Below are 13,016 nucleotides of genomic sequence, written 5' to 3' on the forward strand. Positions count from 1 at the left end.
GCTCGACCTTTCGGTCTCTTGTATTTCGAGGCCATGTCTGTACATGCTAGGCTCATCAAGTCAACCTAAGTGTTTCGCGTGTGTAAATCTGGCTTACACCCGTTGTATGTGAACGTAAGAATCTATCACACCTGATCATCACGTGGTGCTTCGAAACGACGAACTTTCGCAACGGTGCACAGTTAGGGGGAACACTTTCTTGAAATTTTAATGAGGGATCATCTTATTTACTACCGCCGTTCTAAGCAAATAAGATGCATAAACATGATAAACATCACATGCAATCAAAAAGTGACATGATATGGCCAATATCATTTTGCTCCTTTTGATCTCCATCTTCGGGGCTCCATGATCATCATCGTCACCGGCATGACACCATGATCTCCATCATCATGATCTCCATCATCGTGTCTCCATGAAGTTGTCTCGCCAACTTATTACTTCTACTACTATGGCTACCGGTTAGCAATAAAGTAAAGTAATTACATGGCGTTGTTCAATGACACGCAGGTCATACAATAAATAAAGACAACTCCTATGGCTCCTGCCGGTTGTCATACTCATCGACATGCAAGTCGTGATTCCTATTACAAGAACATGATTAATCTCATACATCACATATCATTCATCACATTCCTTTTTGGCCATATCACATCACATAGCATACCCTGCAAAAACAAGTTAGACGTCCTCTAATTGTTGTTTGCATGTTTTACGTGGCTGCTATGGGTTTCTAGCAAGAACGTTTCTTACCTACGCAAAACCACAACGTGATATGCCAATTGCTATTTACCCTTCATAAGGACCCTTTTCATCGAATCCGTTCTGACTAAAGTGGGAGAGACTGGCACTCGCTAGCCACCTTATGCACCAAGTGCATGTCAGTCGGTGGAACCTGTCTCACGTAAGTGTACGTGTAAGGTCGGTCCGGGCCGCTTCATCCCACAATACCATCGAAACAAGATTGGACTAGTAACGGTAAGCATATTGAACAAAATCAATGCCCACAACTACTTTGTGTTCTACTCGTGCAAAGAATCTACGCATAGACCTAGCTCATGATGCCACTGTTGGGTAACGTAGCAGAAATTCAAAATTTTCCTACGTGTCACCAAGATCTATCTATGGAGAAACCAGCAACGAGGGGAAGGAGAGTGCATCTACATACCCTTGTAGATCGCTAAGCGGAAGCGTTCAAGAGAACAGGGTTGAAGGAGTCATACTCGTCATGATCTAAATCACCGGAGATCCTAGTGCCGAACGGACGGCACCTCCGCGTTCAACACACGTACAGCCCGGTGACGTCTCCCATGCCTTGATCCAGCAAGGAGAGAGGGAGAGGTTGAGGAAGAATCCATCCAGCAGCAGCACGACGGCGTGGTGGTGGTGGAGGAGCGTGGCAATCCTGCAGGGCTTCGCCAAGCACCGCAGGAGAGGAGGAGGACTTGGGAGAGGGGGAGGGCTGCGCCAGAACTTCGTGTGAAGATCCCATGCGCCTCCCCACTATATATAGGGGTGGAGGGGCTGGTTTCTTGCCCTCCAAGTCCATTGGGGCGTTGGCCAAGGTGGGAGGAAAGAAATCCCATCATTTCCTTCCCCACCGATTGCTATCCCCCCTTTTTAGGGATCTTGATCTTATCCCTTCGGGATATGATCTTATTCCTTCTAAGGGGGGATCTTGGTGCGCCTTGACCAGGGGTGTGGGGCCTTTCCCCCACTACCCACGTTCATGTGGGTCCCCTCATGCAGGTGGGCCCCACTCCGGAACCTTCTAGAACCTTCCCGGTACAATACCAAAAAATCCCGAACATTTTCCGGTGGCCAAAATAGGACTTCCCATATATAAATCTTTACCTCCGGACCATTCCGGAACTCCTCGTGACGTCCGGGATCTCATCCGGGACTCCAAACAAAATTCGGTAACCACATACAAACTTCCTTTATAACCCTAGTGTCATCGAACCTTAAGTGTGTAGACCCTACGGGTTCGGGAGACATGTAGACATGACCAAGACGTTCTCCAGTCAATAACCAACAGCGGGATCTGGATACCCATGTTGGCTCCCACATGTTCCATGATGATCTCATCGGATGAACCACGATGTCAAGGACTCAATCAATCCCATATACAATTCCCTTTGTCTAGCGATATAGTACTTGCCCGAGATTCGATCGTCGGTATCCCGATACCTTGTTCAATCTCGTTACCGGCAAGTCTCTTTACTTGTTCCGTAACACACCATCCCATGATCAACCCCTTGGTCACATTGTGCACATTACGATGATGTCCTACCGAGTGGGCCCAGAGATACCTCTCCGTCACACGGAGTGACAAATCCCAGTCTCGATTCATGCCAACCCAACAGACACTTTCGGAGATACCTGTAGTGCACCTTTATAGTCACCCAGTTACGTTGTGACGTTTGGTACACCCAAAGCATTCCTACGGTATCGGGGAGTTGCATAATCTCATGGTCTAAGGAAAAGATACTTGACATTAGAAAAGCTTTAGCATACGAACTACACGATCTCTGTGCTAGGCTTAGGATTGGGTCTTGTCCATCACATCATTCTCCTAATGATGTGATCCCATCATCAATGACATCCAATGTCCATGGTCAGGAAACCGTGACCATCTATTGATTAACGAGCTAGTCAACTAGAGGCTTACTAGGGACATGGTGTTGTCTATGTATCCACACATGTATCTGAGTTTCCTATCAATACAATTATAGCATGGATAATAAACGATTATCATGAACAAGGAAATATAATAATAACTAATTTATTATTGCCTCTAGGGCATATTTCCAACACCTTAATCCCCAAAGCACCGACAGAAGTTCGTCGACCCATGCACTAGCTGCGTGCTTGAGGTCGCGCATTAGTCGGGGTTTCAACCCTTTGAGAATTAAGCCATTTGCTCGTTCTGCTTGTCCATTCGACTGGGGGTGAGCGACTGAAGCATAGTCGACTCGTGTACCCTGAGATGTGCAGAAGGCTCTGAATTCCTCGAAGTCGAAGTTTGATCCATTGTCTGTGATGATGCTGTGTGGAACTCCATATCTGAATATCAACTCATTGATGAAGCTGACGGCGGTGTCGGCATCCAGATTTTTGATGGGTTTAGCCTCAATCCACTTGGTGAACTTGTCGACTGCTACCAATACATGGGTGTAGCCGCTTCTGCCTGTTCTCAGTGGTCCCACCATATCCAACCCCCATACAGCGAAAGGCCAGACGAGTGGAATGGTCTTCAAGGCTGAGGCGGGTTTGTGCGACATATTGGAGTAGAATTGACATCCTTCACACTTGTCGACTATCTCTTTCGCCATCTCATTTGCTCTGGGCCAGTAAAAACCCGCTCGGTATGCTTTAGCCACGATGGTCCGAGAGGATGCATGATGGCCACAGGTCCCCGAGTGGATGTCGTTGAGAATCATTCGACCTTCTTCCGGTGTTATGCATTTCTGGCTGACTCCAGTCGCACTTTCTCTGTACAACTGTCCCCTCATGACGGTAAAGGCTTTGGATCGGCGGACGATCTCTCGGGCCTCTTCTTCATTCTCGGGGAGCTCTTTCCTCAGAATATAGGCGATATAGGGCACTGTCCAGTCGGGAGCGATGACCAGAACTTCCATGATTAAGTCGACCATAGCTGGGACCTCGACTTCAATCGGATCTGTGGCACTTTTTGGCTGCGGGGCTTCCTCAGTGAAAGGATCTTCTTGAACCGACGGCGTGTGAACATGCTCCAAAAACACGCCACTCGGAATGGCTTCTCTCTTGGAGCCTATCTTCGCCAAGTCACCGGCTACTTGATTTTTCAGTCGGGGGACGTGATGGAGCTCTAATCCCTCAAATTTCTTCTCCAGCTTTCTGACTGCATTGCAGTAACCAGTCATGGCTGGGCTTCTGACGTCCCACTCCTTCATCACTTGGTTGACCACCAAGTCCGAGTCACCGTAGACCATAAGGCGACGGACGCCGAGTGAAATGGCCATACGCAACCCGTACAAGAGTGCTTCGTATTCTGCTTCATTGTTGGAGGAATCAAAGTGAATCTGGAGTACATATCTGAGCTTATCTCCTCGGGGGGATACCAAGACCACTCCGACACCGAAACCATTCAGCATTTTGGAGCCATCAAAGAACATAGTCCAGTGCTCCGAGTGAACTTGAGTCGGCAACTGCTGTTCAGTCCACTCGGCGAGGAAATCTACTATTGCTTGGGACTTGATAGCTTTCTTTGCCTCAAATCTGATATCTAGGGGAAGAAGTTCAATCGCCCATTTTGCCACTCGACCAGTTGCGTCTCTGTTGTGCAGAATCTCTGATAGGGGGCGTCGGTGACGACTGTGATGATGTGGTTAGAGAAGTAGTGAGAAACTTTCTTCGTGGTCATATAAATCCCATATACAAGCTTCTGATAATGAGGGTATCGTTGCTTGGATGGGGTCAGGACTTCGGAAATGTAATATACTGGGCGCTGAACTTTGAAGGCTTTCCCTTCTTCTTCCCGCTCGACCGTAAGTACAGTACTGACGACTTGTCCTGTGGCTGCAATGTAAAGCAGCAAAGGCTCTTTGCTGATCGGGGCAGCAAGCACCGACTGGGTGGAAAGCAGGGTTTTTAACTCTGCGAACGCTGCGTCAGCTTCAGGAGTCCACTCGAACTTGTCTGACTTCTTCATCAGTCGGTAAAGAGGCAATGCCTTCTCACCGAGATGAGAGATGAATCGACTTAAAGCGGCCAAGCAACCAGTAAGCTTCTGAACATCGTGCACATGCACATGTCGTTTCATTCGGAGTATTGTGCCTACTTTCTCTGGGTTTGCATCGATTCCTCGTTCAGAAACGAGAAAACCGAGTAACTTTCCACCAGGAACTCCGAATGTGCACTTGGATGGGTTAAGCTTGATATCGTACCTCCTGAGGTTGGCAAATGTTTCAGCGAGGTCAGTCAGTAGGTCGGAACCTTTCCGTGACTTGACCACAATGTCATCCATGTACGCTTCCACATTTCGACTGATTTGAGTGAGCAAACACTTCTGAATCATCCTCATGAACGTGGCTCCGGCATTCTTGAGGCCGAATGGCATGGTGACATAACAGAAGCACCCGAATGGGGTGATGAAAGTTGTTTTGATCTCATCGGGTCCAAACAGACGGATCTGATGGTACCCGGAATAAGCGTCCAAGAAAGACAGTCGCTCACATCCTGAAGTCGAGTCGACTATTTGGTCAATGCGGGGAAGAGGAAAATGATCTTTCAGGCAGGCCCGATTGATATGCTTAAAATCGATGCACATGCGAAGCGAATTGTCCTTTTTGGGGACCATGACGACATTGGCGAGCCACTCGGAGTGGTAAATCTCTCGGATAAACTCTGCTGCTAGGAGCCGAGCCACTTCCTCGCCAATAGCCTTTCTTTTCTGGACAGCGGACCGTCGAAGATGTTCCTTCACAGGTTTTGCCTTCGAATCGACTCATAGACGATACTCAACCAGTCCCCTGGGTACACCCGGCATGTCAGAAGGTTTCCATGCAAAGATGTCCTAGTTCTCACGGAGGAACTGGATGAGCGCTTCTTCCTATTTGGGGTCGAGTGTTATGGAGATATGAGTCGGAGCGGCGTTAGGGTCGGTCGGGTGGATGTGAACGGGTTTTGTCTCACCGGACGACTGGAACGCTGATTCCGTAGCAGGCTTTTTGGCTCGCAACAAATCACTCGGGTCTGCATTCCTCTGGTGTTCCTGCCACTCTTCTGCCACCATCTGAGCATCGGCGATCTTTGAGCCTTTCTGGAAGCACTCTTCTGCCTTCTTGCGGTTACCAGTGACAGTGATCACGCCTTTGGGGCCAGGCATCTTTAGTTTGAGGTACACGTAACATGGTCGAGCCATAAAACATGCATAAGCTGGTCTGCCCAAAATTGCATGATAGGCACTCTGGAAATCCACAACCTCAAATGTTAGCTTCTCTTTGCGGAAATTCTTTGAATCACCAAAAACCATGTCAAGAGCAATCTGGCCGAGTGATGCGGCCTTCTTGCCAGGGATGACTCCATAGAAACTCATGTTGCTTGTGCTCAGTCTGGACATCGGAATGCCCATCCCTTTCAGCGTCTCAGCGTACAGTATATTCAAACTGCTGCCGCCATCCATCAACACTTTGGTCAGTCGAGTGCCCTCGACGACTGGGTCGACCACCAACGCTTGCCTCCCAGGGGTGGCTATGTGCGTGGGGTGATCAGATTGGTCGAACGTAATGGCAGTCTGAGACCACTTCAGGTAATTGGGTGTTGACAGAGCAGCCATATTCACCTCTCGGTTTATAACTTTCAGTCGGTTTTTGCTTTCAACATCAGCAAAAATCGTCCGGGTGGAATTGACCTGCGGATATTCCTCGTCACTGTCCTCCTTGTCCTCAACCTTGTTCGACTCTTTTTCTTTGTCCTTGGACTGCTTCCCCTGGAATTGTTGTATCAGGAGTCGACACTGTCGAGTGGTATGCTTAGGGTAAATGAAGTTACCCTCTTCATCTTTCTTGGTGTGGATGTGACATGGCAAATCCATCACGTCGTTTCCTTCTTTATATTTTACTTTCTTGGGGTTCCAAGGCCCCTTGGGTTTCCCTTTGAACTTTCCTTGATTCAGGGCCAAGGCTTCTCTAGGAGCGGCTGGCTCGGCTTTACGCTTTTGCTTCCGACTGGAATTTCTGCCTCTGGTGTCCTAGGCGACTAACTTGTGCTTGCCGCTCCGGAGCCGATCCTCTTCCTCACCATTGGCATATTTGGTGGCTATTTCCATCATTCGACTCAGAGACATGTCTCCGGTTCGACCGGATTTCAGGCTTAGCTCTCTGTATTTTACGCCCTCCTTGAAGGCGCAAACTGCCTGGTGATCAGATACATTCTCTACTGTGTGATGCAGTGTGATCCATCTCTGGATGTAATCCCTTAGAGTCTCATTCGACTTCTGTACACAAGATTGCAGCTCTGTCAGTCCCGCCGGTCGCTTGCACGTTCCTTCGAACGTCCTGACAAACACTCGGGAGAGGTCCTCCCACGTGTAGATGCTGCTAGGTGTCAACTGATTCAGCCATGCCCTGGCTGACCCTTCCAACATGAGAGGCAGATGCTTCATGGCCACCTCGTCATTTCCGCCGTCGATCTGAACAACCACTCGGTAGTCCTCAAGCCAAGTATCAGGCTTGGACCCACCGTTGAACTTGCTGACTCCAGTCGCCAACCTGAAGTGGGAGGAATCACTGCAGCTCTGATGGCTCTGTTGAAACACTCTGGTCCGGAGACACGCACTCGTCTGCTGGCGGGTACATCTCTGTCATTACCTTCTCTATGGGCTCTGTTCCGGTTGACCAGACCTTGAACGATGATGGATCTCGCATCAAAGCCTGGCTTCCTAGGGTCGACTGGAATCCTTCGCCCGCCACTGTGCTTGCGTCTGTCATCCTGCTGTCGAGGCATATATGATCCACCCCTCGGGGGAGGAGTGGGCACTCGACGTCGATCGTTGCAATCGAATCGGTGATCATACTGCTCATAGTTCCTGTACTGATCATGCCGGTCGACATCCCCTTCACGCCTGGGGGCGATCTAGGGCTATGAGCCGACTGGACCGTATTCGCCGCCACGGATCTGCTATGAATCCTGTTCCGCGACTGCGACACAGCCGAATTCTGATCTCCTGCTGCCCGGAGCAAATCCCTGATCTGCATCAAGCCTCTGCCAGCCTCTGACTGGGAAGGCTGAATCGACTCTGCTATACGGGTTGCAGCTGCCAAATTCTGGATCGGAGTGCGGTATACCTGAGTCGGAGGTTTAAAGAGTTGGCGTCGACTGGAGTCTGGAATCCGTTGCCGCGCGCGCTCGTCGAGTGCCCACTGAAGGTTCTCCAGTTGAGTGCGCTCAGCCAGGTTGGCCAAGCGCGCGTCCTCTAAGGCGCGAGCCTCAGGGGTTTCTCCAACGATCGGAGTATGAAGCGCATCCATGTTCCGGCGGCGAAGCTCTTCCCTCTGCTGCGAGTTGAGGGGCTCGGGGCGGTACTCCTCATGGTCGTGCGACGGATCGCCTCCGCCGTTGCCTCCCTCGAGGCCAGGAAAGCCGGGGGGACCGTGCGGCCCACTGACCATCAGGACCTCCGCCGCCAGATCACTGCTGTCACACTCGGATGTAGTCTCTGCGGAGCCAGTCGATAGGTCGAACAGGCCGTAGAGAGATTCGTCGGTCTCGATTGCCGCGACTTGGGCAGTGGTCGACTGACGAGCCACTGCGTGCCTCACCCACCGCTGAAGCCTCGACCGACCGAAGCGCTTACGCCGGTGGGAAGCTGGGAGGGAGGATGACACGAAAACCGGCCGATACTGAGTCGACGGTTGCCGCAGAAGGACGCCACGGACGCATGCTCGAAAGTGCGTAGCTCCGCGGACTGGGAGCGCATCCACGTCGACCGGAGCCTCCTGCAGCCAGGCAGAGTCTTCGGCGACGAATGTGAGCGCGCTGAGACGGATCTCGCGGCCCTCTACCAGAACTCCACCTGAAACCATGATGATGGGAATCGGAAAAATTGCAACTTCTCCAATAGGTCGCTAAGACACCTGCCCCACGGTGGGCGCCAACTGTCGTGGTTCGAAGTCTGACAGTAGTGTAGGGGGGTACTAAGGAGAGGCAAGATCCTAGCTATGGAGTAGTTGTGCACACAAGTGTTTTACGAGTTCAGGCCCTTCTCGGAAGAAGTAACAGCCCTACGTCTCGGAGCCCGGAGGCGGTCGACTGGATTATATGTGTGAGAGTTACAGGGGTGCGAACCCTTCTACCAGTGGAGGGGGGTGGCTTATATAGAGGACGCCAGGACCCCAGCCAGCCCACATAGTGGAGGGTTAAAGTACATTAAGGTCTGGCGTTACTGGTAACGCCTTACATAAAGTGCCATTATGACTATAAAGACTACTTAATTACAGACCGTTTGGATTCAGAGTAGATCTTGAACTCCTGGTGGTCGAGTGAGTCTTCATGGTCGAGTGTCTTCATGTTCGTCGAGTGTCTTCATGTTCGTCGAGTGGAGTTCCTCTTGGTCGACTGGAAGACGCCTTCTTCTTAAAAGATGTCCTTGGGGAGGGTACCTTGGACAGGTCCGTGACCATACCCTAGGTACATGACTTCATCACCTAGAACACATAACAACTATTCCTAGCCGTGTGCGGCGCCCCCTCCACAGTTTACACCTCTGGTCATATTCACGTAGTGCTTAAGCGAAGCCCTACGCGGATCACTTCACCATCACCGTCACCACGCCGTCGTGCTGACGTAACTCTTCCTTGACACTTTGCTGGATCAAGAGTTCGAGGGACGTCATTGAGCTGAACGTGTGTAGAACTCGGAGGTGCCGTACGTTCAGTGCTTGATCGGTCGGAATGAGAAGAAGTTCGACTACATCAAACACGTTAACAAACGCTTCCGCTTTCGGTCTACGAGGGTACATGGACACACTCTCCCGCTCTCGGTGCTATGCATATCCTAGATAGATCTTGCATGAGCGTAGGATTTTTTTTAAAATTGCATGCTACGTTTCCCAACAGGGGCAATGCTAGTCGAGCGAGTAGCAAGTGAGGTCTACAAGGTGTCACAGGGGTGGAGAGTTGGGGTGATGCGGCTGACAGACTAAGGGCCACGTCATCCACCTGAAGATTATCTTTTCTTCTCTGTTGATGTTGCGACCTCTTGACCTCTTGCCGCATGTGGCCCAGTTTATTGCTGAAGTTGCTTGTTACTTTATATGTCCTGAACTGCTTAGCTTTTGGTAGTTTGTAGTTTTCTTTTAGATCTAGGAAGTACTGGTACTCGAACCTGGTTTCGTGCATTGGTTTCGTTAATGAAATCGAAGGGGCGTCCCCCCTCTTTTGCTCAAAAAATGAACAGGTGATGTCCTTCTCTCATGACTCATGATCCATGAATGCACAGAGAGGTCTCAAAGTGGAAGTTACGGTCCTATTCCTACCTTGCTTCATAATTGGAGAAACACAATACTTTGCTATCATCCGAATGAATGTCAGTTTTTAATTCTAACAGTTCTATTTCCTCACTTATATTTCTGCGCTTGGTGAGACAAAGGAACGGATGATGGACATTTAAGGGACAGTGAGACTGGCAAGGATTTCACCCAAACTGAGAAAGTTGACATCCCTCCGATCCATAATAAGTGTCGTGGTTTTAGTTCAAATTTGAAGCCATGGTCAAATTTGAAGAAGAGTATGTAGTATCGGGCCTTGCTGTTGTTTGCGGCGTCATTGCCATGGTGCCGCCGGCGGAGCTTTGACAAGGCTAAAAGGGCCATGGCCCGCCCTTGGAGCAATTCTTTTTACATGAAGTCCAACCCACAATAATACATTGATTTTTTAATTTGATGGCACTTTTTGTGCTATCCGGCCCGTCCAACATTTAGCTCTGCGACTGCATGGTACTGCCAAGGCCTATGCTAGAGATGGATGATACCCTGTTTATGTTCTCTGACTCTGTTGTTGTGAGTAGTAGCAGAGCTAGGGTGGGTAGGGTTGCTCACATAGCTTATATATAATAGGAAAAAATATAATTAAAATATAATAAGTTGAGAACTATACAAACAAATAAATCCATGAACCAGTTCCATGGTTGGATAATCCCATGGCCATTATGATGGATATCCATCCACCACTGGTTGGGAGGTAGCGCATCAGATCTTATCGATACGTGACAACCCACATTGACGATGATTCTACTACATGTAACACACCATTTTGTGAGGTCCACAAAGTTGGTGTCCTGCGATGATGCCCCTCAAAGCTTGGCTGATGGATTTGCATCATTCCCCTCAGGTGTCAGTGGCTTTGAGTGGAGTTCGATGACAAGCACATGGACTTTGAAGGGTTTCAATATAACTTTTTATAGGGGCAATTTTGTCTTATGTCACAATAACAGTCTAGTTTAAACTTTACAATAACAAATTTTATTTTTTTCTTACACAAGGCATAGCCTAGTTGTGGAAGGGGGCTGATGCCTTCCCACCCACTTCCCCCACCCAAGTTTAAGGCATGGACGCATGGTACTTGTAATCCGAGTTGTTGCACCAATTTAGTGTAGGGGCCTCCCTTACAATCTTTCTATCAAAAAAATAAGTAAATAACAAAGTCATTTTTCCAGTGATATATGGCGCATTTGGTGAACTGGAGAAGGATGCAGGAACATGTATGGTTGTCCGGACTAGGTTGGGGATATGTTCTTGCGTCCTGTAAATACATGCCAAGATGTAACGACTCCCTTGAAGCTGAACTTATGACGGTGAAGGAAGGTGTGCTCTATGCACATAAGTATGCTGCAGGTCCGTTTATCCTCCAAACAGATTGTTCCAGTGTGATAAAATTGTTGAAGGATACAAAGCCGGATAGGTCTTGGCTACGCCATCTCGTACAAGAGTTGAAATACTTGGTCTTCGAAGAGCGGGAGCTGATTCTGGTTACAGGATGCCCCGAGAATCTCCTAAGCCTTTTGGCTATGGATTGTAAACCTATTCGTTAATCAATAAAACTCCCGATGTTTTATAGAAAATGATTGACTCTTGATGATCCTTGCTGATAATTCCTCTAAGTCTAGAAGCATGATTATTCTTTTGATTTGGAAATTCTGACCGTTAAGGAGTGATATTACCCCTTGGTCAAAAAAAGGAGTGATATTACCCGCAATAAAGATGCTACACTGACGAATTGGCAGTTTCTTAATAACGCTTAAGAAATACTCATCTGAGGAGATAATTAATAGGAAGATGCCGATGTTTGATATTGTTGCAATACATGTGCATCCTATTGTCACCCGAGTCCATCGTGGCCACCAGCGTTGTGTGACAAGACCTTTTTTATCCGTTGATGATCCTTTTCATCGTCCGACAGAACAACGACAACATGTATGATCTTGAGAAGGCATGACGGGAGTGTTTTGTTCGTCGCTTTCAGGTTCTTATTCCATTGTAACGATGCACTTATGGCGGAGATCCATGATTGAATCCAAGGCATCACACTTGCAATCCAGCACACATAAATTTTGGTTATTATTCAATCAGACTCGTTGTGAGCTTTTTTGGTCCTCATTTCAAATTCTCTTGACCGTTCTGATTACGTTCACTCGGCTTTGAAGATTAAAGCCCTTTTGGTTGATAGGGGTTTGACAAGATATAGTTTCCACACGTAAAAAAAAGAAAAGGAAGACAAGATATAGTTCCATGTATCGAGGAAATCTTTGCCTCATGATTGTAACCCTAAAATTATGGTATACAATTTCTTTCTCCTCGAAAAAAAGGAAAAAAGAAAGTCAATGCACATAGTTTTATTTTAGGTAAAAAACAACACGAATAGAAGAGACCAACGAGCCACCGAATGAACCAAACCAACCACCTCTTTTCCCACAGCGGCCCCACCCCTCTCCCCCTCCAGTCAGTCTCCGTCCTTCCAGAAGGCCGCCGGAGTAGACGTGCTCAGGCCACTCCACCCTTCAGATCCCGCCGCCGCGCTCCGGCCCCCATTGCGCGCGGTTGCACTGGTAAGCCGTGGCCCGCCCTGCATATTACACCCCCGGGATACGTAGACAGGAGGATCGCGGATTTGTTTCCACGGTAGCCCGTCGAGGCGACGACCGAGGTCAGCGGCACCGAATGCGCGCTGCGCCGTCGCCCAGCGCAGCCCTCGTAGGCGCCGTCACCGTCGTTTACCGTGTACCAGTTGGTGGTGATTAGGCAAGGTCCGAGAATCGCCGTGGAGCCGCGGGGAATCCGCCGCGGGGATTGGATTCGGTTCCTGCCTTTGCTTGCTTTTTTACTGGTCAGTCAGAGGGGAGTTTGCATCAGCCCTTGCAGTACCTGATTCACAGTTGCCAGCTGTTGTTTGTTTTGAATTCTCAATTGATTTTCCCAAAGTTTGGTGCGCCTGAATTTGTTGTGACTGGTACCTAAAGCCAATAATGTAACAGACCCC

The 13,016-nt window shown here is 48.9% G+C and overlaps 1 protein-coding gene across 3 annotated transcripts in view; it reads left to right on the forward strand.

Moving 5' to 3' along the window:
• Positions 1–12,435: 12,435 nt before the first annotated feature.
• LOC119323971 overlaps positions 12,436–13,016 on the forward strand; it is a 13,287-nt gene continuing 12,706 nt past the window's right edge. For 2 of the 3 annotated variants that reach the window (XM_037597687.1, XM_037597688.1), the window contains exon 1: positions 12,436–12,585. The gene's annotated coding sequence lies outside the window, so the exon portion shown is untranslated. Of the gene's footprint in view, positions 12,586–12,682; positions 12,864–13,016 lie in introns of those variants that run through there. The other variant, XM_037597689.1, reaches the window with a different exon arrangement.

The sequence above is a fragment of the Triticum dicoccoides genome, chromosome 6B (assembly GCF_002162155.2).
Source record: "Triticum dicoccoides isolate Atlit2015 ecotype Zavitan chromosome 6B, WEW_v2.0, whole genome shotgun sequence".
Classification (NCBI taxonomy): Eukaryota; Viridiplantae; Streptophyta; class Magnoliopsida; order Poales; family Poaceae; genus Triticum; species Triticum dicoccoides.